Source organism: Panthera onca, chromosome D1, assembly GCF_046562875.1.
Source record: "Panthera onca isolate mPanOnc1 chromosome D1, mPanOnc1 haplotype 2, whole genome shotgun sequence".
NCBI lineage: Eukaryota > Metazoa > Chordata > Mammalia > Carnivora > Felidae > Panthera > Panthera onca.
The window spans coordinates 77,760,181-77,786,804 of record NC_138348.1 but is presented as its reverse complement, the minus strand read 5'-3'; the positions used below and the strand labels follow the sequence as shown (position 1 = coordinate 77,786,804).

At 40.1% G+C, this 26,624-nt stretch overlaps 1 protein-coding gene and 1 long non-coding RNA gene across 3 annotated transcripts in view; one reads left to right on the top strand and one right to left on the bottom strand.

Annotated features, from left to right (window-relative positions):
- The window catches only part of MAML2 (mastermind like transcriptional coactivator 2), a 347,206-nt gene that overhangs the window by 114,194 nt on the left and 206,388 nt on the right, over positions 1-26,624 (top strand). The gene's annotated exons all lie outside the window — the stretch shown is intronic.
- On the bottom strand, positions 2,088-11,719 carry LOC132661123 (uncharacterized). The gene is made up of 2 exons (XR_013550069.2): positions 11,422-11,719; positions 2,088-11,125 (listed from the first exon to the last, which is right to left on the bottom strand). It is a non-coding gene; the product is annotated as an uncharacterized LOC132661123 (long non-coding RNA).

Genomic DNA, 26,624 nt, shown 5'->3' with positions numbered 1-26,624 from the left:
GCTGGAGGATCTGCTTCCAAGCTCGCTCATGACAGGAGGCAGGAGACCCCACCACATGGGTCTCTCTGCAGAACAGCCTGGCTATCCTCATGACACGGCAGTTGGCTTCCCCCAGAGCGAATGATCCAAGGGAGACCCCTTTTGTGATATGGTTTCCTAAGTTGCATGCTATCACATCTGCTTTATTTGATTCCTTAAATTACAAGTGATTCATTAAGTCAAGCCATTCAAAAGGAGGTTAATTAGGTCCTACCTTGGAAGGGAGGAGTATCAGAGAAGTAGTGGACATTTGAAATATCTAAATATTGAAATCTCTCCAACATATTAGCATGAATTGCATGCTTTTCTTAAGTGGCACAATATATCACAATGTTCCATTTGTCAATAAGAAGTGCTTTTAGACAAAGTGCTTTTCCTGGAAATTAGCAAATTGTTTTACAAAGTGTAAGTCATGCCATTTTTTACAAAATCTCGTAGTCATGAGAACAAGAATCCCCAGTACTTGAAGAATCGAAATAATGCCTTCAGTACCTCTGACACCACGGAAGTAGATCTCAACAAATTCAAATTTAAACAAATTAAGAACATCTATTTTGTACCAAGTACTATGTTACATGCCTGTGGGAAGGGAGTGTATGAAAAAGAGACAATCTATCCCAAAGAAACTGGCAGTAGAGCAGACATGATGGACACAGACTGCAAATTTGATACAATATCAAGTTCATGGTAATGGGTTTTCTAATACAGCCACAGAGCCTGGGCTCTGGGACTGCAGGGAGAAGAAAGTTAATTGACACTGGTGAATGAGAAGGCTTCTTACAAGAAGTGCCCTTTGAACTGGGCCTAAAATGATGAGAGGCCATCCAAACAGATGGGACTGTGGTCGTAAGGACATAGAGGAAGGAACATGGAGGTCTCCCGGGATGGCCACAGCCGAGAGGAATGCGGGAATTTAAGACTGGTAGGCTGGAGTCAAGAAGGTGCAAGCGATGAGAAGGTACACTCTGGGCAGCGGAGAGCTGCCAAAGGGTTTTGAACAGGAGGATTATTGAATGAATGAGCAGACTGATACTTCGAGAATTAAAATGTGGACATTTCAATAATAGTAACTATTTATGCTTACTGTGCGGTGAGCATTTTACATGTGTTATCTCTAGTCCTCGGTGCAACCTTATGGGTGTAGGTATTTTCATCACCTTTCACTGATCAAGAAACTAAGGATCGAATTGTTGAAATAAATCACCTGCTAGTGAGCTGTGGAGTTAAAATTCAAATCTAGGGTTGTCTGACTCTAAAACTCCATGTTCTTAACACACATGTGTAACTCTTCCCTTAATATATTATGAATAAAATGTTGGGAATGTGTTGAAGAGTACACATGGGTTGTCAAGAAACGGTTTGGAAAACTAATTATGAGACCCAAAGAACTTGGTATTCTTGGCTCTTACTTTTTTATCCCTACCTGTGAACCAAACTACTTATTGAAAACATACAATAAATTGCTGGGGTGGGCGGGGGGGGGGGGAGGGTGGAGATCCAGTTCTGTTGTACCTAAACCAATCACCAAAAGGAAATAGTTCAAAAGAACAGTAAGCTGTTCTTGTAAGCTTTGTAAGCTACAATGAAAGGAAAATACCTGAGCAGACCCATCCCTAAACATTTGCAGGGCTCAGAGCAAGACAGATGGAAACCAATGTACCATATATCTAAATATTTAAAAATTATAAATCAGGCTAACAAACAGTTAAATATTCCCTACCTTCCTACCTTGACAAATATATTTGCATAATTACAAAATGGAAAAATATATGGAAAACTATGGTTTTTTATGACTGAAAGTCAACAAAATATCTGATGACTGAATTGACTTATTATTGTGCATGCCTGGATATTCTGTTGGGGAGTTGGTGATATTTCCATGAACAATAAAATTAGGTTATATACAACTAGTAAATTATTGATTAATCTATAAAATTTATTTATTTGCCTTCATTTCTGCAAATCCCTAGTCTTGCTGTCACAACAAAGATTTTCATGTAACTTGTTTTCTGTTGACCATAGTGATCTAAACTTTAGATTTTAAAGGATTAAAAGTGAAATGGAACTTTATTCAAATGTGCACAGCTTGAATATATTTTGACACGGAGCAGGAGGTATGCAGACGCATCCCCACTGGGGCCTGAACAGAGATGCTCACAAGAGCAGAGGCTTGGAATGACTTGTGACGCTGTGCAGCACTGAGCGCTCAACTCCAAATGTGTGTGACAGTCGTGTTGGTGTTTCTCTTGGGTGCAAGACTAAGGTGCCATGGCTGGCGTGGTTCCTTGAGCATCGTTCACACGTGACTCAGCACTCTTCAGTTTACAGCAGTGAGACTACAGGTCAGGGGGTGGGTACTGCAGGGAGAGGCTGCCAGCAGGAAGACTTTACCTGTGAACATTTCTCATTATGAAACAGTCTGGTTTCAATAAAGTCACCAGATTGTACCAGGAGAAAAAGGGAGATTACGAGGATCCAAACGAATACGGGACCAAGTAGAGACGGAAACTGGGAGGAAATGAGGTGAAACACAAGGGAATGACACATTGGAAAGAGGGAATGAAAACCAGTCAAGAATGGAAACACCTGAAAAGCAGTTCTGGAAACCTCACTCATTCCTGCTGTCCAAGCAACGGGCTCCTATGTATACGGACCTGGTTCTTCCATATTCCCATCTGCAAATGTGGCCATGGTTCCTTGTTTTCTATTAACACTGAAGTACCCTGAGACTTTGGAAGTCTTCAATAGCAGAATCAGGGCCAGAGAACAGTATAAATTAAATAAATAAATAAATAAATAAATAGGAAAAGAAATAGCTCAACTGGGCTGCCACTCAGATCTTCCCTATGCTGTGCAGAAGCAGAGCTAAATGGTGATTTTGGTTTTGTGGTTAAAGACAAGTAGTATGCAACTTCTTAAGTGGTTCATGGCTGTCCATGTTTTATCCTTCTAATTGAAACAGTATTTCCCGCTTTTCCCAGACTAGCAATTTTAAAGGCGGGGTCTCTAACCTTGGGTACAGCCTGGCCTCCACAGTGTTGCACTGTTCCCAAGATGACAGGGGCTCCAGAACAGATGGGCCAGGCCGAAGCCTGCAGGATCGGGATCGGGCTCATGGGGCCGCCTTGGACACCAGAGAAGGAAAGGCCCAGGGCCGTTTCTGAGCCTTGATGGGTTCAGAATGAATTTAAAGTGGTTAATCAATAAAAACAAGATAGGTGGGAACGTGGGAACGTGTTGTTCTCTGGGGCTAACAATGGGAACGGCAAGGCCGATTGCTGTGAATTCTAAACGATCAGACACTGTAAACTCTCTCACCCAGACCCCCACAGCTTATACCACTGGCTTGATATCATTATTTACTAATGATCACAGTGATACTAACACTATACCACAAGTGGGCAATGCATCTCCTAAGTGCTCAATAAATACTTGTTCATTAGTTGGCTCAACAGATACTGTTGGGTACCTGTGACAAAAAAGGTGCTGGGTCCTGATACAAAGATGAATGGGTTTCTGCCAGAACCTTCTGAGAGATTATAGTTTTGAAAGTGTTATGCCGATGATGAACGCATGACCCAAAATGCTTTTTTCTTTCATTTCTTTATTTCTTATGCTAAGCATTACGAATTTGATCTTTGGAAAAAGCCAGTAGAGAACTCAGAGGAAGTCATGGAAACTTATATTTTGGGTTTTTTTTTTTTTAACATGTTCCGATATTAAGAAAACCATACTGTTTCTCCAAGTGACTCTATTGATTATACTGTACGTGGACATAAGATGTTGAAAACCCAATCTAGCACATGCTCCAGATGCCAAAAAAAGTCAGTTTTCATTCAGAAGAGCACTTTGCATGACATTTCTTTTAAAAGTTACCCTAAGGAAAAAGAATATGTATGACTACAGATTACAGGAAAGCAGCTCCCACTTAGCTTTTAAGTTATGCAACTTCCTCACTGATGACTGAGAGAAAAATCAAGAGGCAGCAAATAATAAAGGGTAAGGCAGGAAGTGTGTGGTGACACGAGTCCCAGGAGGGGTCCCCAGGCTGGTGCCACGAAGGAAACAAATCTGTAAGGCAGTTAAAGTTTTCCTGCTTCTCACATAATCCCAAGCAGAACACAAGGCCGTGGTTTAAATGTGTAGGTTTCAAGGAGTACAGAGAAATCGAGAATTAAGCAAGTGAAATCGCTACCTTGCAGAACGAGTGAGACTCGCTCATCTGTCTCCAGACAGTGCTTTTCAGCACAAGTGCAGCTGGGAATTTGGAGTCTCTACCAGCTCTCCAGCGTGATTCTTCAGTCAGTTCACATAGGGCCTGATAAGAGATACTGGAGGGAGTGTGGATTCAAGAAAGATAACGTGATGAGGCTGATGATGATGATGATGGTGATGGTAATTACCCACCACCATTCAGTGTTTGCCAAGAGTTACCCATTATCTCATTTAATACAACAATACTAGGAGGTATTATTAACCCCGTTTTCTTGAGGGATAAAAATAATTAACTGAGGCTTAGCGGATGTGTCTGTGAGACGTTACAAAGGCGAGAAGAGGCAGAACAGCATTTGAGACCAGCACGGAGACTCCGGGACTCATGCTGTAAATCACAGCGCTTTGCTACCGCTATCTACATTTTTTTCCTCGGGGGATTTGTAAATGAGAGTTTGGTTGAAATGTTAAGCAGGACATGTGAAACGCCAAATGAGTGGAATAAATGATAAATGCTAGAGAGGTGGGTGGTGGAGGACTCATGTCTGAGGTTGGGTGAGAAGTCCTCTCAAACAAGGTAGAATTTACGTCTGGTTTCCGAAGAACCGGAAGTGCTTGGATTGAGAACTGAGGGTTACTTAGGAGCTGTTTGTAAGAGGTCCTCATCTTGCCTGGCGCTAATGAACACTAAAGATATCAACAGAAGTAAATACATTGAGTGCCCACTATGTGAAGGGCATTATTTTTGTTGCTTTAAAGCTTTTAAACGTTCTTTAAAGGAGGGACTGGTTAATCTCCAGTGTCTAGAGCCATGAGACCCCAAACCAGATGGCTCCATGGAGCCTCTGGGAATGGCCTGTGGAACAATCTCCACTTTTGCACATACCCATGAAAAGAATGGTCCCTTGGGGATTTTGCAGACCTGCAATCTGGAGATAATGTAATGCTGATCATAATTCAACTGCCCCCAGATACGGAATTGCCAGATTTAGCAAATACAAATACAGGAGGCCCAGTTAAATTTGAATTTCAGACAAACAACAAGTAATCTTTTAGTACAAGTATGTCCCAAGGTTTGAAGGGGATACACTTATACTAAAAAAAGGTGTTTGTTGTTTATCAAAATTCAAATTTCATCAGGCCTCTATATTTTTCTGAAAACTGTATTCCGATAGAAACTGGGGGAAAAATTCTGAGATCTGAATTTATTTGGCATATGAAAATACTACTCTGACTGAAAACATCAAATCAGCTTTAAAAAAAAAAAAAGGAAAGAAAAGAAAAAAGAACAAGCATCATAGGGCTACACACCCCCATGAGATGTGTTCCCTATTAACATGAAACCAATGGAGCAGAAAAAGAGTTGCATCACAAGACAATCTTGTGGAACCGATATAGAATCTGTTTTTATACCTGGCATATTCATTCAAGAAATCCTGCCCTTAAAATAATGGTCAGGGTTGACCCAAGTAACTCGTTTACTCTGCATCAAGATAAAAATACATTTCAGGACATGTACCCTGAGGACAAAAAAGGACATGCTGAAAACTGGATTTCCGAGTAATGCCCCCATTAAAGATGACAATTGAGTGGGGTTCGCTGAGGAGGCATATGCCTTCAGATTAAATTTTAAGTACGACGATCGTTTTTAAAGTTGGAGTCAAATATCAGTCTTTAAACCAAGTTAAAGTCAATGCTGCAGCTGCCTTCTGTCACTGACACTGCTGTGGAAACATGCAGAAGGCAGACTGAAACATTTTTTTTTTCTAGTGCAATTTCCAAAACAATCCAAAATTAATACAAACACACCAAATGCAGAAAGCAAATATATTTACCTATTTAACATCTATCTCGCGTGTAATTATTAAGTAAGATAAACTATTCTAAAGAGAAATAATGCACTTTGAGAGACTGGAAAGCATGAAAGGTAAAATGAAGTCTTGGAGAGAGAGAGACTTTAAATCACATTTAGACATAAATCCTTTCAGGTCACAATCCCATAGAGTACCAGCATCTGCTAAACCTAGATAGTTTATAATCGCTAAAATTGTTTTAATCTTCCTATGGAAGGCTTACCAAGGAAGTACTGAATTACACTGGGTTAATACCTCTAAGAATGAGCAGTCAAGAAATCGATGCATAAATTAATGCAGTGGCTACATAGTTAAGTCTCATGTTTGTAACGTATCTGAAGCAGGCAGAGTTTATCAAAAGATATAGCACTCCATTAGGGTGACATGTTCTCAGCGCTGTAATCACCTGGAAAGTTGCCAGCCATTATTCACCCTCGTCCACTCCTGCTATCGTCTCTGACCTGTCATATTCTTACCTTCAAGAAGAGAGGACGTAAAGGTTGGGTCTGTAAAATTGGAAGGGAACCATGGAAGCAGAAGCCCAGATATCCCAGTGAGGGGAGATGCTGGAATACGTTGTCAGTGGATGGTGTTCTTTGGATCAAAGCATCAGCTTTAAATATGGCATCTCACAGAGCCTAACTACTAACTGTGCCCTGAGTGGGAACAGTTCAGGGCAGCACTTAGCGCTGTGTGACCTGTACCATCAGCACCCTGGCATAACATCGTCATGACGTACGATGGCTTAGTCTTTAGGTGGACAGTGCACTTGTGTTTGTAGAATACTGTAGTATGTGCAGAGAATGAACATTCTCACTCCCCTTCACTGGCTTTCCTGGGACCAAGGGAAGTATTTCAATGACATAGAGGTACAGACTGACAAATTGTAAAATAGCTAAGTGAATTCTCATATTTTAAGAGGAAGAGCAATATAACGTAATAAGCAATGAGTAAAGTGACTATGTTGGGTGCATTCATGCATCTGTTTAAACAGGGTACTAGTCGGGCTCTTCATTCCACACCCCCACTAGCTTGCTCTCACATTCCCTGGTCTCCAGGCATACCTGCAATTCCCTGCACACTTCACTACATGGCCCCCTGTATGCCTGTTCACGTTTGCATATCTTCCTGTCCCTGCTGGGATTCCCCTCTGCCCTTTTGTCTCCCTGCTGAATGTCGGCTTATTCTTCAAAACTTAATTCAAAAATCACCTTCTGACCTCTGCTCCCCAGGATCGCCTAGACTTGAGTGCCCCTCCACTGTGTCGCTTTAGCCTTTAGCCTTGTATTCATACTCTGCAGGAGAAAGCACAGAACACTGGATTCCGGTGAGTTGTTTCTCTGCTTTCCTATCTCAGTGAGACCAAGAACTGTGTCTTTTTCCGCTTTTTATTCTCATAATGGAATATGATACAAGGCACACATGGATGATCGATAAACATTTGTTCAGCAAATGGGTAACTGGAATGTGCCGTTGGCCTGGACACTGTGGGGGTGGGGGAAGAGTTGAGACAAATACAGTGCCAGAGACATAGCCATGCACGGCATCTAAATTACAAAGCTCTGAACTTAATGCACCAGCAATAAACACCCTAATAGTTGAGAGCAGCGAGAGTCAAATTCGGCAGGAAGGTTTCGTGGAGAAGGTAAAATTTGCGGTGGGCTTTGACAGAGGCATTTAGATGGAATAAGGCAGTGGCCCCCTCTTCCTGGTAGGTCCACCGGGGACATAGACCTTAGGACAGAGAAGTCAAGACAGACGACAAAGAGAAGGCCAAGAATGAGTGAAGGCTTCATGTTGAAAAGTAGGTTAAATTCTTCCCATTCTTCATTCTAGGCAACGGCGGGCTCTTCTTCCAGTATCTAGTTTTACACCTTCTTCCTCTGCCCTAGGAGGCATGCCTAAAAGGAATTCACAGACATTGTCTGTGGTGTTCTTGGGGACTGGATACACACGGATCTGCAAAGATGATGCTAAATATTTTTTTTTTTTTTTTAGCAAATTGAGTATGTAACTCTGCCTCACTATATGCAGTACTTGTGTTAGCCTTGAACTTTCCTGTTCTTCTTTTATAATTTTATGAAATATTTCCCCGAGTCCCTTTTGTCCTAAAGCTCAAAGCTAGAAAGCATCCTCATTGCCTTCGTGTGTTCTGAAACCCATGGCTTTTCAGTTTCTGGATTTGGAAGTGCCATTTGATTATGGAGGATAGAAGGTTCAAGGGTGAAAAGCAATGGGCTGAGTGGAGGGAGCAGCAGGCAGGAGCCGAGGCAGCCCAGGGCTGATGGTGCAGCTGGGCCATGTTCGGCAGCAGGTGTGGAGGCGGAAGTGTGGGGGGTGGGGAGCCGGGCATGTCCAGGTGGCAGCAAGGTTCAGTGGGCCAGTCAGTGAACTGCTCACTGAGACAGTCTGCTTCCACCTTTCTGCACCACAACGAAAAGGCCACTGACCATTTCCTCCCTCAGATTTCCTCATCTCCGAAGACAGAATAACAATGTGTATTCACCAGAGGAATCACTGACCAGTGGCTCATTTAGGAACAGCTAATAGAGGTGGTAGTAAATACCTTTGAAAACAAGAAACAAAGCACACAAGTAAAAACAACAGGAAGTGGAAGAGAGAGCACTCTGTGACCCGAAATGTTCTGTGTCATATGCTGCTATCATGAGGCTGTAAGGCTTCAGGAAGACGTGTTGCTTAGGAGGACGGGAATGCTGAGGACCCGAGAACTGTGAACCCAGTATCCTGTTCCAGCATCTTAAGGAGCCCGTGCCCCTCCTAGAGCATTTATTTCTGCACTTGAATTGCCCCATCCTCAGCCCATCCCCTTTTCAACTTTGTACAGACATAAGTGGCGAATCATTTTGCTACACAAATGACTCATGATTTCATGAGCTACAAGCAGCAGGTCCTGGGGCAGCTTTTCTTAGGTCCTAGGACAGAAAAGAGGCACATGGAGGCATGTCTCTTATAGGCTAGGTCCTTCTGATTTGTGAAGCAAAGGCAATGAGGGAACAGCGAGACCCAAGCTCAATTATCCAAGATTCTCTAGAGAAGGAAACCCGTACCCGACTTCCAAAGGCACACAATTCTTTCAAAATCTTCAGCCTCTACTTCTAAACTGGACCTGAGTTCAAAATCTCAGTTATCCTGAAAGGTTAAAGCATATTTATTTGGGTCATTTCTGTGCACATGGATGCAATTAACCTAAAGAGCTGGGATGCCCGGGTGGCTCGGTCAATTAAGCGTCTGATTTTGGCTCAGGTCATGATCTCACCATTCGTGAGTTCGAGCCCTGCGTTGGGCTCTGTGCTGACAGCTCGAAGCCTGGAGCCTACTTTGGATTCTATGTCTCCCTCCCTCTCTGCCCCTCCCCTGCTTGAGCTCTGTCTCTGTGTGTGTCTCTCTCTCTCAAACATAAATAAACATTTAAAAATTAAAAAAAAAAAAATTTAAGGAGGAAAAGGCAACTTTCTGTAGTTTTTAGCATGCATCAGCTATTTGACAGCTACTAAAATATAGCCGCCTTTAGAGGGTAGCGTGGGTAGCCAACCACTGCTATTCAAGACAGAAATTTCGGCCAAGGATCTAGAAGCAAGTGTACAGTGTGTTCCCCATGACTGTGAGCATTTCTCATCTGGAAGATAGCTGCATCAACAATTCCTGGAGTTTTCTTGGTTATTTAAACCTTCTGCCTTGGAACTGGGTTCATGGCTTACCAACATTCACAACTGCGTCCTATTTTGGTGTATGCTTTCACAGAAAGAATAGGAACCCATAGAGGAAAATGAGAGCTAATGTTTCCAGAGGGTGTAACATCCCTTATCACATTTAATCCTCCTAAGAACCCAAAAAGTTAGTGCTCTTTTTTCCTTTTCACAGACTTTTTCAAAACTGAAGCTCAGAAAAGTTCGGTAGCTTGTCTAGGATCTAGACACCTAGAAATGGGGGTGCTGGAATTAAAACCCATAATTTCTGGACTCGGAAACCTGGGTTTCATCCACAACATCAGTTTACCAGAATAACTTGGGCATGGCCTTAAAAGACCTAGGCAGGAAATGCGCCTTAAAAAGTATTCATTTTTTATTATTCAGTTATTAGTCTGCTTATGTACTATGCTACAGAGAAAATCTGAGCATCAATAGTAAATCAAATGAAGGAGAAATACCTTCACTGTGTATACACATATATATACACACTCTATACATATGTATATATTTTTTAAATTGTCTCTTTGTTTCAAGGCTAGGAATGAAAATAATTAGAATTTGCTGTTGGGCGTTTGTGTCCACTTTAACCTGATCTATTTTGTCTAATGTTTCTTTGCAAAGCTCTCGAGTGCATTGTTCGCCTATCTGATCCTGTCGTCTAGAGACGGCAAAGTATTTCACATCTTACCCGGGGAACCGATCACTTTTAAGGAAGGGAGAGCATTCTTTACTGACATTTCCTAATTTAAATCCATTGAATGTTGTTTCAACTGCCATTTTAAGGGCAAAGAAAAAGCAATGCATCTGTAAAGAGCTCTGTCACTTTTCTCCATGTGATGACTAATAGTGGGGAACTTAAAACCTTATCCTTGGTATCTTTTGGAGTCCAGACAATTCAACTCTCTCTTGGGATGAGTAAATATCAGCCTGTTCCCAGGAAGATTAACTAGTAAGATGATGGAGGAAAAGCTGCTTCTTTTTAGAGAGCTATACTTAAACTGCCATCTATACTTCTTAAGACAGAATCTCAGATGATTCATTTCCATGGTACTGTAATTTCTAGAAAGGAAAGATATTTTATACAGTTTTAAGAGTAACAGTAGTTTCTTTCCAAGATGTTAATTTTGGTCTCAAAGTTAAAGTTTGTTAATGTAATATATTCAATGACCTTTAAAAGGCCCTAAAGGGGAGCAGAATTAGTAGACTTTTGTTTTAGGACACCCCATTTCTGGCACGTACTTACTTGTAGGCAGATCCTCAATTACTTTGCCTGTTGTGGAGATGGTAACTCCTAAGCAGCTTTCTTCATAGCTTCACATATAAAGGGGGAAAAATGAAGAATATTTAAGTCCTTTGAAAGTTCTGAGAGTCCCAATGGGAAACAGAGTGTGAGTTTGATGGATAGAAAAGCCCAAATTTGAAATTTAGCCTGGCCACTTACCACCTGTCTGGACAAATCTCCTAAATACTCGGTATCTTGGCTACCTCCTCTGTCAAATGGGCGCAAATTAGTTTCCACCACCTAGGATGGTTGTGAGGACCAAAGGGACCACTCCCTCTAATTATAACATAAAGAAACTGAGGCACCCCCGCTGGTAGTGACTTACCGAAGCTCATCCATCAACAAAGACTTACTGAGGTATACCAGCGTGCTTGCAGGGGGTTCCAGAGCTACTGTTTAAATTACCACACTGCCTCAATTCTTAGGGACACTTTCTCAAAATTGAGAGCTCTTTTTGCTCCTTTATTTCAGCAGGCATGGTCATATTGCTGACTCTTTCTTGTTTATGGGCTGATGACTCATTTATGAGTTATCTAAGCCCCTTGTTCCTTCTCTCTTCCCCTCTTCTGCCATCTCTATCATGGGAACGTTCTCATTCCGCTAGCACTTCTGGAGATTGTGAAAGAGCGGTGAACAACAGTGAGTTAACTCCTTGGTGGCAGCCTTGTCTCTCAAGACAACGGCAGGCTCTGCTTCCTGGGAAGTCTTCTGGCTCCTTCCAGATCATTCTGCTCTGCTTGCTCCTTCTTTGCTGGATTCTCTTCTCCCACTAAATCCTTAAATGTTAGTGTTCCTTGGGGATCTGCCCTTGGTCTTCTCTCTTCTTCTTGCTTTCCCTATGAGTGATCAGATACAAGCTCGTGTCCTCGGTTACATCTATCTGATATTGACTTCTAAATCCATGTTCTTTCCCATCAGCACTCTCTTTTAGCTGCCATATCCAGGCAACCCTTGAACGTCTCTGAACATCCTTGCTACTCCCCCCTGTTCTATCTGTCTCTGTCTGTCTGTCTGTCTCTCTCACACACACGCGCGCGCACACACACACACACACACACACACACACACACACTATTTTCCTCTGTCTGTTGGATGTTATTCTCAACCCCTAGCACATGCTCCATATCCATCTAGCGTCCAAGTCATCTTTGTTTTATCTTGGGATTTGTCTTGAGTCTGGATCCCTTTCTCATCTCTAATGCAGATATCTTAGTTCAGCCCTCATCTTTTTTCTTCCTGTGTCATCATGATACCCTTCTAAGTTCCTCTGTGGCCTCATTCTCTCTGTTCTACCTAATTTGCATTCTGTATTCTGCAAAAGATAATTTCAAAACCAAAATTTATCTTTGTTGATCTTCTGTTAGACATATTTTGCTAGATCTTCATTGCCTACAGAAGATATAGATAGATAGATAGATAGATAGATAGATAGAGAGATAGAGTTTCCTGGATTAGAACTCCAACCTCTTTCCATCCTCTCCATGAGGTACCCTGGGGGCCACTGTGTTCCATTCACAATAATTAACTTGCCCTATTTCCCCGTGCGTTTGCCCTATAAGAGCTATGTGATTTCCATCTCAAAGCCCCTGCTGTACCTCTCCTTTTCCCCTTTCTTAGGACTTGCCCTTAAGTCCTGGAAAGTTAGGACTAAATACAGAGAACAAACTAGGGGTTGCAAGATGGGAAGTGGGTGCGGTGATAAGCTAAATGGGTGATGGGCATGAAGGAGGGCACTTATTGGGTGAGCACTGGGTGTTATATGTAAGTGATGAGTCAGTAGGTTCTACTTCTGGAAGCAATACTACACTGTACGTCAACTAACTTGAATTTTAATTAATTAATTAATTAATTAAAAAGTAAAAAGTAAATTAAAAAAAAGAAAGACAGTCTTTTTAGATTTCTAATCCCTCTTCTCTGCATTCATGGCCCTTTATTGATAACTTTATATTATCAAATCTTTTTCTCTGTCGCTCCCCAACAAGACTTGGAGCTCGTCAGATTGGATCACAATGTTTCAAAGACCCCAACACATTGGATGATCCTTTATGCACAGAAGGACTTTAGTATTTGTTGAATGAATGCACTTGTGACTATTATTAAGACCAGAGGAGTATTATTTATTATTCTATTTTCACAGTGAAATATTTAACTATTGATAATCATTACTAAATAACTCACTTAGCACCCCACAAACTAATTAACAAAAAGAGCCTTTGTAAATGGTCTTGGTATCACATCAAGATGTTAACAGTTTAGAATTAGGATTTCCTAAATATTTGGGGACCAGTATGACTTTGAGCCACTTTCAGGCCTCCCTAAAATTTATTTGACTTTAATTCACTTAAATTGTCTTAAAAAGGAATCATTATACATAAGCTAATCTGACAAATTTCTATCTACAAAGATAGATGAGGATTATAAAGCTAGATATATTCCAGTCAATAGATAGAATGAAGTCAGCATCATGGGCAGTTTGAGGAAGTAGGGCATATACGATGCTTTAGAAAAGGCAGAGACAAAAGAATTTCTAAACTCAGTTAAACCAATTGTATTTACATATGCTATAGTGTAAAACAGTATCAGAAGTTGATCGATACATCCATGTGTTGGTGTTATAAAAGTATCATAGTATGTATTTAATTGTCTAACATGATGCCCAGAGATAAGAAAACAATAACAATTATACCGGCCTACCTTGTTTGATCATGCTTCACCTGGAATGCATGTCTTTGCAAATTGAAGGTTTGTGGCAACCCTGCTTGGAGCAAGTCTGTTGGTGGCACTTTTCCAACAGCGTTTGCTAACTTCATGCCCCTGTGTCAGGTTTTGTTAATTCTCACAAGATTTCAAACGTTTTCGTTATTATTATATTTGTTATGGTGATCTGGGGCCAGTGACTACAACTGCCTGAAAGCTCAGGTGATGATTAGCATTTTTAAACAATAAATTATTTTTAAGTTAAAGTGTGTACATTTTTTAGATACAGTGCTATTGCGCACTTAGTAGACTACAGTACAGTATAAAGATAACTTTTATACGCACTGGGAAACTAAAAATTTCATTTGACTTGCTTGATTGTGATGCTCATTTTATTGCAGTGGTAAGGAACCAAGCCTGCAATATCTCCAAGGTATGCCTGTACTAACATTATCGGGTGCTTCTTGTATGCTGTGCTAAGTACTTCACACACATCACTTAGTCCTCCTGATATCTCTTTGATGCAGTTCCTATTATCACTCTTGTTTAAATATGAGTAAAATGAGCCTTAGAAAGGTTGAGCAACGTGTAGGAGGGCAAAACAAACAATAGCCCTGGTCATCTGGTTAAATGGATAAATGCCTTTTAATTGTCTTGATGTTATACTAATTAGTAGGTAATTTGATAAATCATTTGATAAATTTGTATAAACTGTGTTTTGACACATCTAAAATACTAAGGTATCATTATCATTATTGAGAAGAACGGAGAAAATTCATTGAGAATCATCCAAGTGAGGTACAGTTAACAGTTAGTTAGGTATAGTTAACCATGGGTGTCTAATTGCATCCTTTTACTTTGCTTTGAAGTCTGCTTTTCTATCAAAATCTTGAACATGTACAATAAAATGGACCTAGACCTCTTTCTTGGACAGAAATGTAAGAAAAGCTATTTCTTTAAAATTGGACAATTACCAGGAATGACCACTAATATATTTTTAAAGCATAGTGTGAGATTTTGAGGTCTGTCACTTGATGTGGGAAATTGTTTCTTGCTGGAGGGTAACGGAAAAAAAATAATAATTGATAGTGAGTTCTGTGGGCAGTGTTCAAGCATAAATGTACTCAAAATAATTACAATTAAAAGAGCCTGCAGATTTTATAATGCCTTTCCCCAGGCTAATTATCTTCAGAATATCTGCCCATCATGGTATATTACAGGCTGCCAATAAAGAATGCCAATTTTTTCTTGACATTTGACACCCAGTGTTCAATTTATGAATAGTAGGTAAAGATGGAGCTGCCTTAATTATAAGATTTGTGGGACATGGAAAAAAAATTCCCTTGTCCCAAAAAACTTTGACCCTGACAACAACAACAACAACAAAGCTGTAGGTTTTAAAGAACTTCAGGTCTTTGGTTGCTCACTATTAACAAGCAAGTATCTTTGGGAGAGGTGACCACTTTTGTCTTTACCACACCCCTAAGTAATCAAATGGGCAGCTATCAAAATGCAGATTCCCAGGCATACTCACAAAGATTCTGATTTGATGGGTCTGGGATGAGACCCAGGAATCTTCATTTTTGACAAGCACTTTGATAATTCTAATTTAGATGGTCTTCTGGACCATCTTTGAAAAACAACCTTGACTTAATGGATAATTGACACGCTAGTTGTCAACAAACTGGTGATACAGAGGCAACAATGAAAAAGACAACAGGAAAAGTTACCAGACTCAAACTTCATCATTTAAAATATCATCTTGACCGAGGCCTGCCTTGATTCTCAGGTTTATCTACACTTTGTTACTTCCAGTATCAACTAGTGAAATACACAAAACACAAACTCCTTAACTGACTGCAAAAACTCAAGAGAAGGGGGAAAAATGACTTTTGTTTGTTTCCAAATAGCTCTTTTTAATAGCCCCAGACATCAGTGCTGAAATGCTAAAATTTTAGAGCAGAATGTACAAAACGTTCTTGAATTATATTTCATTCTTGGGTGCCAGGCACACTGAGTTTGTATCCCAAAACACTGACATAATAAAAAGCAGGTGCTCTGTCAAGTTTGTTTCATAATTGGGAAACTAAGAGTTGATGTATTTTGCAAAAGATGTTGACAAAATAATCCCAGGGAATGCATCCAGGGCCCTTACTATACATCGAATGAGATGCACATTGGAGTAGGGAAGTCTAATATAGTAGACAACACATTAGGCTAATAATACTTGTTATGATTTTTGGGAAATAAATCTTTTTTTTTTAATCACCTCAGTAAAAATGTGGCCAGTTGTTAAGAGGAGCTTGCTTGTTCCATAAGATGGAGACTTTGAGTTTGGAAGCTCAGAAAAAACCTTGCAAGTGTGCTAATATGGAGAAAACAGGAAGACAACTTCCTCTCTGAGCATACACCATTTCCTGGGGAGGAAGTGGGGCTTTAAAAAAAAAAAAAATGTTCTTTGTTGCCTCTGTAACAGAGAGGCATCTATTTAGTGATGACTATATATGCTTATACAACCATGACATCAACTTTAAAAAAATAAGAAAATCCTGAAAGTAACTTCTCTATTCGATACTGGTAAGGTTCAAAGTCCTTGGATCAGTTGGTGTGGAATTTGTTGTATTTTACGGTCATCATTAATTTATTTACAACCAAGCACATAGGGCCTGGACAGTTTTTAAGGGTCAGCAGTTAAGCACCACATAGTAAAGCGGAGTTCAGGACTGCTCTTCTGTTAAATACAGCGGCATATCCTGAGGCAGCCAAACCACCCAGCAGGCAGAGCAGCAGAGGAGATCGGTATTGCCTGGCAAGCCAGGACCCGCCCTCACCAAAGGCCACCTCTGTGTGACTGCATATAAAGGGGCAGCCCCCGGCAGTGAGGTAGATGGCACAATCTATGATCAGTTTAGTATATGCGATACCTGTTGGCTGAATCTTGTTTATAGCCAACTTCATTTAAGGATGAAGCAATATCATGAAGGCGACCACAACTTACTAACCAATCTGGGGAGCTGTGAGCATAAGCCAAGAACCACTAGAACCAAGAGTCCCTGAGTCTAAGACAGTGCCATACATTGACTTTAAATAGTAACTTTGACATTATATTGAAGTTTTGGATGAAATTTGCCCAGTAACCTTTAAGGGGCTGAAAAGTTGGGCCAGCATATAATTGAAATAGTCCTTTGCAGCACAGCCTTACATAGCAAAAAGAGAAATGCTTAGAGCACCTCAAAGCCATAGATTTCCAGATTACAACAGAGAAATCTAACTGGTACAGTTACAGGAAAACAAGTCCCTTTATTGAGAGCAGAGTAAATCTCTTTCATGAAAACAAAAGGGGAAACAGATTTAACATCTTTCCTTAAGTTACCTTGAAAGAATGTTATGGTTCAGATTTACTGTGTTTTTTCAGGAGGTTGGATGATATCTTTGCCTGCCCTTTTTTTTATCCTCATAACACTTCATGGTCTATATAATTTTTGTCTTTCATTCACCGAAGTTAGGATTTTAAGAAGATCTCTTTAAAACCATATGTTTTTCCAGTGTTCCTTTTTATACCTCCACTATTTCCAGAAACGTCTGAAGTAGTTGATAAACAGTATTATGGAGTAGCAGAGTTGCCCCCAAATCCACAGCCAAGGCAGTCTTTACTTTGTATAGTAGTTGACTATATTTGCGTGTGGTGTTTGCAGACAAGAAGAGAAGAAGAAAACATCTACATTCTTTTACTCTCTGTCTACAGAGGACACTATGATATGCATTACCTGATAACGCTTGACCTTCTGGCAATTTCAGCAAAATTATTTACTTTTCTCTTATATTAATACTCATCAGTCACTGCAATTATCCATTTTGCCTGAAATAAGCTTTTAATGACATATAAGCTATGCTCACAAACCATTTTGAAAATATTAAGGAAAAGATTAAGTGATAAAAACCTTTATAGCTTAACCTGCTCAATAATGAATATTAGTTCCATCAAAACACAAACGAAAGCAGATATTTAGAGCCATAAAGTTCATAGAAGGTACTTAATTGCCAAAGGTATCAATTTTTCTTTAAGCGCATAAGAAAACCTTATTTCTTCTTAAATGTGTAAAAGTCTTCTGCTGTGGGTTTACATGGAAAACATGAACAAAACACGTGAAGGATCAAAAACAAAATGCAGCTTTATTTTCTTCTAGGGATCAAGACCTCAGTGTTCAGCTGTTTGGGTTCTTATGGCAAGGTGACTTCTCCCCATCAGCCTATGAATTAGAAAAGTAGAATACAGCCTCTCAGGGGCAGTGACATTTGGGCTATTATGAGTAGTCATCCAGCTTTCCAAGGAAATTCAGCCTGTGAGCCATACCACGTGTCACAGACTCTAGTCTAGGCAACATGAATCATTGACTTTTACTCATTACCATGTCTTCACCAGCCTCGTCCTTGGACATAGAGTGCAGGTCAATAAAAATTGGTAACACTGAATTAGACTGAGCTTGAGCCTCTTGAAGGGAGTGACCATGTCTTATTTATATTTGTATCCCAAATTCAGTGCCTGAAATATACTAGACATTAGACCCTATATGTATGTTTAATGATGAAACAGCTATGGAGTATGTACAATATACCAAGCATTCTGTGAAGGCCATGAGGATGGTCCCTGAGAGTTCACACAGTCATGTAGAAGTGAGTGAATGAAATATATTGGTGGCCTGTTGTATTAAAGTACAGTTGACCCTTGAATAGCACAAGGGTTAGGGACACTGACACTCCACACAGTTGAAATTCATATACAATTTTTGACTCCCTCCCAAGCTTAACTACTTATGGCCCACTGTTAACTAGAATACTGACTGATGGGGTGCCCGGATGGCTCAGTTGGTTAAGCATCTGACTTTGGCTTAGGTCATGGTCTCATGGTTTGTGAGTTCGAGCCCTGCATCAGGCCCTCTACTGTCAGCACGGAACCCACTTGGGATCCTCTGTCCCCCTCTCCCTCTGCCCCTCCCCTGCTCGTGCTCTCCTTCTCAAAAATAAGTAAATGTTAAAAAAAAAATACTGACTGATAACATAAACAGTTGATTGACACAGCTTTGTATATGTATTATATACTATATTTTTACAATAAACTGGAGAAAAGAAAATATTATTAAGAAAATCATAAGGGAGAGAAATGCATTTATAGTACTTTTCTGTACTTATAAAAAAAAGTCTACATATAAGTGGACACTCACAGTTCAAATTTGTGTAGCTTAAGGGTCAACTACTCTGAGTATTCTGAATAATCGTTACTAACAAAACAATAAATGGCAACAATTAGGTCACTACAGTAATTGCTCAAAGAACAATTCACAGATTGGAGCATTCAATTATGTGGCAACCATATGGTTATGCATTTCACCATGTTGACATCATACTGTAAAATTCACACATTATATAAAAAGAAATCACACCAGGAAAGTACAGGCTACCACAAATAGTAGAGTGAAAAACACATTACTGAAGTTTACTGCTTAGTAACAGATTTAAGGATTTGAGCTTCTGATTCTTAAGAATTTAATTGATGCCAATTTTGAGAGGCCCGCTAATCAATGCAAGAAAATGAAGGATAAAAAGAAATGAAATATAGTAGATCCATGATGAGACAGGGAAAGAAACTGATTCAATTTAGGTGCATCTGACATTACCTCTAACGTGTAAAGCCTCCAAGGCCCACCATGGCAGGGAGCCAGGAGACCTGGGTCCTTGTTGCCTCCCTGCTACTAACCAGTTGTATGAACTTGAGCACATTTCCTCTCCTAACATGAAGGCAGTGAACTATTTCCGATGTGAGTTGTGGTTAAAACAACAACAACAACAACAACAACAACAACAACAACAACAAAACACATCTAGGGTCTTTGCTGAGACCTCTTAATACATATGCTTGTATCGTTATAAACATATCAGTAGAATTATAGGCCCATAATTCAGTGACCTCTTTATTATCCTGAATACAATTAACTTGATAGTACAGGTAAGACTGTGTCAGCAATTCCTTAATAATGTTCCTTTCCAAAAGATACTCCTCAATCTCCTTTGTTTTCACATTTTCTCATAGTTCTGTTAACAGAACTTGCCTGGGGCAATAATGTATTTTACTTAGTGTGTTTGTATGTCTCTTGTCCACACTAGACTCTGAGTTCCCTGAGGGCAAACACCATGACTTCTCTTTTAGAGTCCTTGCATAGTATGGGGATTGGCACATAGTAGGAGCTCAATAAATATTGAATGAACATTTAATCAGCTTACTTGGGCAATAGCACATTTTGTGTATGCGTCAGATAGTTTCCGTTTGCCCCTGTGGATCCATCTCTACCCTTTTCCATCCTGCTCTTGCCAGAAAGTTTTTGCTTCTTACAAAACAGCCTGCTCTTCAGGACTCTCTCCTCCTTGCTTCCAGAAGCCTCTTCCTCCTCTAGTCCTTCAGGCCACAGATGGTGACAGTGTCTCTGCTATTCACCCTAGGTTCCTGCTTTATCCCTTGGGATTCCCTACACCCTACTTACACTTGGATGATTAATCCTTAACCCTTCCACGAATTATCCTAATTGGAGTGAACCGCCTATTTCCTGTCAAGACCCTCACGAATACAATAGATAAGAAAGGAGGAAGATTTCAGTTTAAAATGTGTTTTTGTACTCATATTATTAAGAATGACCACACTGAATTTTTTGGTAAACACTTCAATAAATAGATCCTAGTATGGGCTAAGTACTTTTATACATGGTTGACCCTCATTGATTCAGTCATTCCTAAGTATGATGTTATAGATTCATTTCAGTATCAATACCACAAATACAGTTTGCATTTGAGTAAACATAATTACTTCTGTTTACATTTGGCCATTGATGTTGAAATGTATTTCTCTGTGACTTGTGACCTCTTGTACTGGAATATAGTGTGTCAGGAGAAAGAAGGCCATCTTTTTTTAGCTAGCAGTCTTATGGCTGACTGATATCTGAAAAAAAATTTTGTATATCCATAAATTATGAATATGGCCTAATGAGTGGAGAGCCAGATCTAACAACATCTTGCACATTTTTAGGTCCAATGTGATAGGACTTGTTACATTCTTTTCTAGCAGCAGCAATTCTTAAGGAAGTATGTAACCAGTTGATTAAGTATATTCATGATGAAATAATTTAAAGAACCGTTAAAATTTCCATCCTTTAGAGAGTATTAAACATATGAGTTCAGGCAATGGTCCAAATGTGCCATGTCTTTATAACTGACGTGTAAACACCATCAAGTCAGAGACTTTCTATTTGTGTTCTGTTGAGCCTGGCATCTAGTAAGTGTTCAATAAATATTTGTTGATTAAATTAATATATTAGAATCTGGCTATATTATTGTAGTCTTTTGTGTTCTTGACTATATTGTCATTTATATATGATTAAAAAAAGATAATTTAAGTTTATATTTTCAACAGACATTTATTGCATTCTTACCTTGGCCAAAGCATTGTATTTGGTGTTTCCTTTGGGAACTCACATTCTGTGGGTGAAAAGTACCCTCTTGAGCACATTAGTCATTGGTGGATTCCATCTCAAATGGCTTCTCTTTTCCATCAAAATATTTTTGCTCAAAAGAAGCTTTTACCTCCACTCTCCCGATCTCTGATTCTTGCCAGCTTTACAGAAATATATTGAAGCAATTAGCACTTCCCTAAAGAGAGTCTGGTTCTATTCTGAGATTCCATGGCTGGTGACCATGTTGTGCCTTTTCATGTGTACTTGATTACTCCAATAAAACTACTGGAATGCTATTCCCTCTTGCATGATTTTTTTTCCATCTCATCCACAGTGGGGAAGACAGAATCTTTCTTTTTGTCTATGATTCGCAATGAGTGCATGGTTCCAGTAAAGACTTCCCCAAGTCCTTTTATTAGGTTTTCATGTGACTCCAGTTGAACTATATAGGCTTTTATCTACACAGACATTTTTATTTATTCACAAACACTTTTTACTTATTTGACTACAGGTAGGTCCTTGATGTGTCATTCTTATGGAATAATCCTAGGGAACCCAGAACTTGGAACATATTGAATAAAACTCCAAACCTAGGGTAACTGTTCCTTATTCTAAATAGACGTTTAAAGGATGTGAAGTTTATGAGGGAATTGCACATGGCAGGATACTATTATAATTTGGGAACTCATATTCCCTTCAGGCGATTAAACCTTTTACTTCTCTTCCTCCCGTTCCACCATCCTCCTACTCTTTCTTTCCCTCCCTCTTTTTTTTTTTTTTTTTGAATACCCAGAGATCTACCTCCCTTTTCAAAGATTCACATTTACATGGTAGAGAGAAAAGCTCTATAGATCCATCAAATAGGTGCAAGTAAATATTCTAAGTAGTTATATACAATGAAGTATGTATCTTTTGCTCTGAAGAATTCAGCCTGAAAATTATTATTTACAAAGTATTTTCAAATTTCATGCCATAAATGAACAAGGACTTTATTTTCTTTTTTTAATTAAGAAAAAAAAAAAAAAAAAAAAACAGAGACAAGAAAACCCAGCCATGTGTTTTTGAAAGAGGTAAGTCATTGTAATCATATGAAATATTGCTTCCAAATCATAAAACCAAAAAGTTCAGAAGTAATGTTTACCATCTTGGTTGTTTTTGTCACGTGGAATTGTCTTTCCTATTTTGTTTCCTCTGTTACCTCTTCTCTCATGTCATGGCAGTTATGGTGCCACTGGTCTCTGATTGCTTTGTATACTGTTGGTTTATCTCTTGAAATACCCATTTTCACCCCCACCCTTAATGCCATTTCAACATCTCTTTACCCTCATACCCCCACCCTACTCCACACCCCCACACTTTGCACTACTGCAGATGTGAACTTGTCCAGAAGTTCCTAAGATGTCAGCAGGAAGAAGTGACAGTGTGAGGCATAACCGTGGCCTGAAGGAAATAATAAATTGCAGGAGTATTGTTGTAAGGAACATACTAACTTAGGACATCTTTCTCTGATGAAATCTGTCAGGCTCTTAGTTTTCCAAATGTGGGAACTTTTGTGCTTGTTTTCCTCTTAGACACAGGATAATTCCCAAGAGAGATTCCATTCATTCCTCATAGAGAAACAGAAGAGAAAGAATGAAGTCGAGCTAGTAGCTTGTCAGGAGAATTGTATTTATTCTGAGATCTGATTCAAGAATTAGACTTGTCCTGTCAGCGAGTCCTAGCTAGAACATATCCATTTCACATCTGGACCATGTAGAGCTCAGGCATGGGTTCTCCTGACCAGGGGTGTTACAGTTACTCTGAACACTAAGTGGGCTAATGAGTGTATACATAGAGATTAAATATGGGCAAAGGCAGTAATTGGGGTCATGTTTACATATTTCTTGTGACTAATCTTTTCATCTGTTTGAACTAAGTTTCCTATTACCATCCAGTAGGTAATGGTAATATAAGTGAATTCATCACACACGTGTAAAGTACTATTATTTTTCTTTCTTAATTTACCCAAATGGATTCTTGGCCACCATCCTCCCTCTTTATCCTTCAAGAGATAGTTTTCAATAAAGTTTTTCTTCATGCTAAAAAGTTATTCTCTTCTGGATGGAACTAGAAACTGAACACTGCTTAATGAAATGGTTAGTCTTCATTTTGGCATTAGTCCAAACTGATGAGACATACAGGGACTTTTGCATTCATCTTTTTATTCATCTTTTATAGAAAATGTGGAGACTTCTGGGTGGGTTTGGCTTCCTGCCAATTAATGTTGCCACTGTTTTGCCGTGATGCATATTCACATGAGTCAACAGAAACTTTTTTGACTAAGCAGAGTTAGATTTAGCAAGACTGCATGCATCAGGGGACTGGATGGGGGAGGGGGGGCAGATCTAGAATAAGAGGGGCAGTGAGGCCTCAGACAGAAGCACTGACAAATAGGTTCCCAACACAATGGAGTCATCACAGCCCCACACATCTCCTCAGAACAAGCTCTACATGACAGACAAAGAAGTGCTCAGTTTGTCATGACTTGCTCATAGACTCACAGCCCCAGAAGAATGTGGTACCTAAATCTTAGAGAGGATACAGCCTCTTTGAGGAATGGGGCCCCAGCCCAATGCCTTATGTCTCACTTCATCCATCCTTGAAACCAGCCTTGCTACAAAGATCCCTGGTGATTTTTCACATATCATTTCAGTGAAGGAGGCACATATATGACTTAATGACAGACCAAGGGGGAAAAGGCTAAGAAGCATTTCATAGTGTGGTATGGTAGGGGTAGCAAATTCTTAGGCTGCATTAATAGAAATGAATTCCCTGAAATAAACAGTGTGTATCAGCCCGACTTAGTTTGGTCATGAGGGACAGAAAATGCAAAATAACAGTTAAACAACATACATGTTTATTTCTCTCTCTCATAAAAGAAGTTCCAACAAATGATCCAGCAGAGGCAGACACTCCACAGGTCAGGGATCCATCTACATTCTTCTCTCTTACTGTTGTTCTACGAGCCTCGGCATGTGGCTTCCATGAGGTGAGACAAGATGGCTGCTCAAGGCCCAGTCAGGAAGGAGGGGGAAGTAGCAGCAGCAGCCAGGACTGCCTCTCTCTTTAAGGATTCCTCTCACAAGTCACACACAATAATTCCCATATAAATCTTAGTCACATGGTCACTCTAAGCTGTAGGAATATCTAAAAAACATAACCTTCATTTGGGGTAGTTATGTGTCCAACCAAAACTCAGGGATGGTATGACTAGTGAAGAAGGGAAGGATGGATATCATTCTCCCTTTTGGAATTTTTCTGGCATTCTCCCCACTTCCCAGAAGACTAGTGGTCTCCTAATGGGAAATGAAAGGCCTTCTCTACTCTGTCTTGTTCACAGCACATCTAGGATACGTTTTTCAGTTTTGAGAGCTACACTGCAAAAGAGCTATGAACAAATAAATTCAGAGGTAAGTCACCAGGATGGTGTGAGGACAGAGACCCTACGTCTATCCCAATGTGGGTTAAAAGAATTGAGTAGACCATATCATATGAGAAACAAGTGCAGGAACTGGTGATGGTTGGCCAAGAATTACTCCCTTCTCAGAAAAGACAGAGAGAAGACAAGATACCTGACTTAGGATTTTTGAAGAGCTATTAGGTATGTTCCCAGTTGGTAGATTAGAACATGCCTAAATCAATGAGTCTGACTTCAGACACTGTAGAAAGGAATATTTTCTGATCTTCAGAGAAATCCTAAGGAGAATGAGCTATGCCTGGGGAGAGTCAACTTGCCTTGACCAACTGAAAGGGATTAAGGGAGTGTCTGTGGGATCAACTGATAACCTTCTAACATGTCATCCTGGCTGTAGTCTTACCATTCTCCACACTGTCATTAGTGACCTTTTTTAACTCTTTTTAAAAATTTTTTCAGAGACAGAGAGAGAGACACCATGAGCAGAGGAGGGGCAGAGGGAGGGAGACACAGAACAGAAGCAGGCTCCAGGCTCTGAGCTGTCAGCACAGAGCCTGATGTGGGGCTTGAACTCACGGACCATGAGATCATGACCTGAGCTGAAGTCTCATGCTTAACCGACTGAGCCATGCAGGTGCCCCAGTGATCTTTTAAAATGCAAAATAGATCACATAACCTGCCAGATTAATCCCTCTCAGTGGCTTCTCATTGCCTGTCTAACTGCCCAGTTCCTCCTGACCTGATCTTGAGTTACTTGACTGAGTCTCCAGACTTAATTTCCACATCCTCAAACATGTCAAATTTCTCTCCCTTCTGGAACTTTACCCATGTTGTCCCCTCTCCCAGAGCACTCTTCTTTCTACTACTTTCATACTTTACCTGGCCAACTCCTACACGATCTGAAGTCTCCACTCCCACCCCTCGGAAGAGGGCCTCTCGTAACTTCTGACCCTCCCTCAGCACCACACAACTGCTATTTACTATGTACGGCTACAGTTATTGAGAGTGCTTATTTAATGATCTACCTTTGTGGCTAGACTGTAAGCTCCCTGTAGGCAGAGTCTGATATCTTCAGACTGAGCAAACTGCCCAGTCATAGTAGGTGGCTGACAATAACATGGGATGTTTATAGAAGATATTCAAGCCTCAGCTGACAGGAAATGCAGGCTAAGAGTGACAGAGAATCGTAGAGGTGGGAATAATGAGGAATGGAACACAAATGAAAAAATCATCTTTTGCCCCAGTCCCCTTTACATTCTTTCTGGAATGGTGGGATTGGAGCATGTCAAAGAATTGCTTCTCTCCGGTTACTTGGATTGCCTCCCAGCCCCCAAAGAGTCAGAGCAACTGTCAGAGTGGAATTTGAAATAGTAGCTGTGTTAGTGGAGGTCAGAATTACTGACACGGGATTTACAGCTCCAAAAATTGACCCGGATTTGTTTTCTATTATTTAAAATTAGTTATGTTGAGGGAGGAACAAGGGGCTTCTTGGTATATAGACTATTGCTAATGTGTCTGGGGACTTAACCCTTGTTTGGTTTTTATCTCTTTTGGAGAATGTGACTGTGAATCTCAGGGAATTGGGCAGTGCTTAGGGTTTGAACACAGCAAGAGCATAATTTGTGTATGAACAGCTTTGGCCTCCCAGACCATAGCGACCTGAGCTGGCCACCCATCTCTGCCTTTTCTTGGAGTGATTGTTACAGGCACTTGAGTAAACTCTTGCCCTCAAATACCTACTGCCATTTGCTTCCTGGTGCTTAACATTCCATGTTTAGAGATGAGACTCAGATATAAGGACCACAAGAATAACACGTTGATTTCATTTCACGTAGAGATGTATTAGATCGTTTTGAGAAAGAGGGGACCATTGGGCTA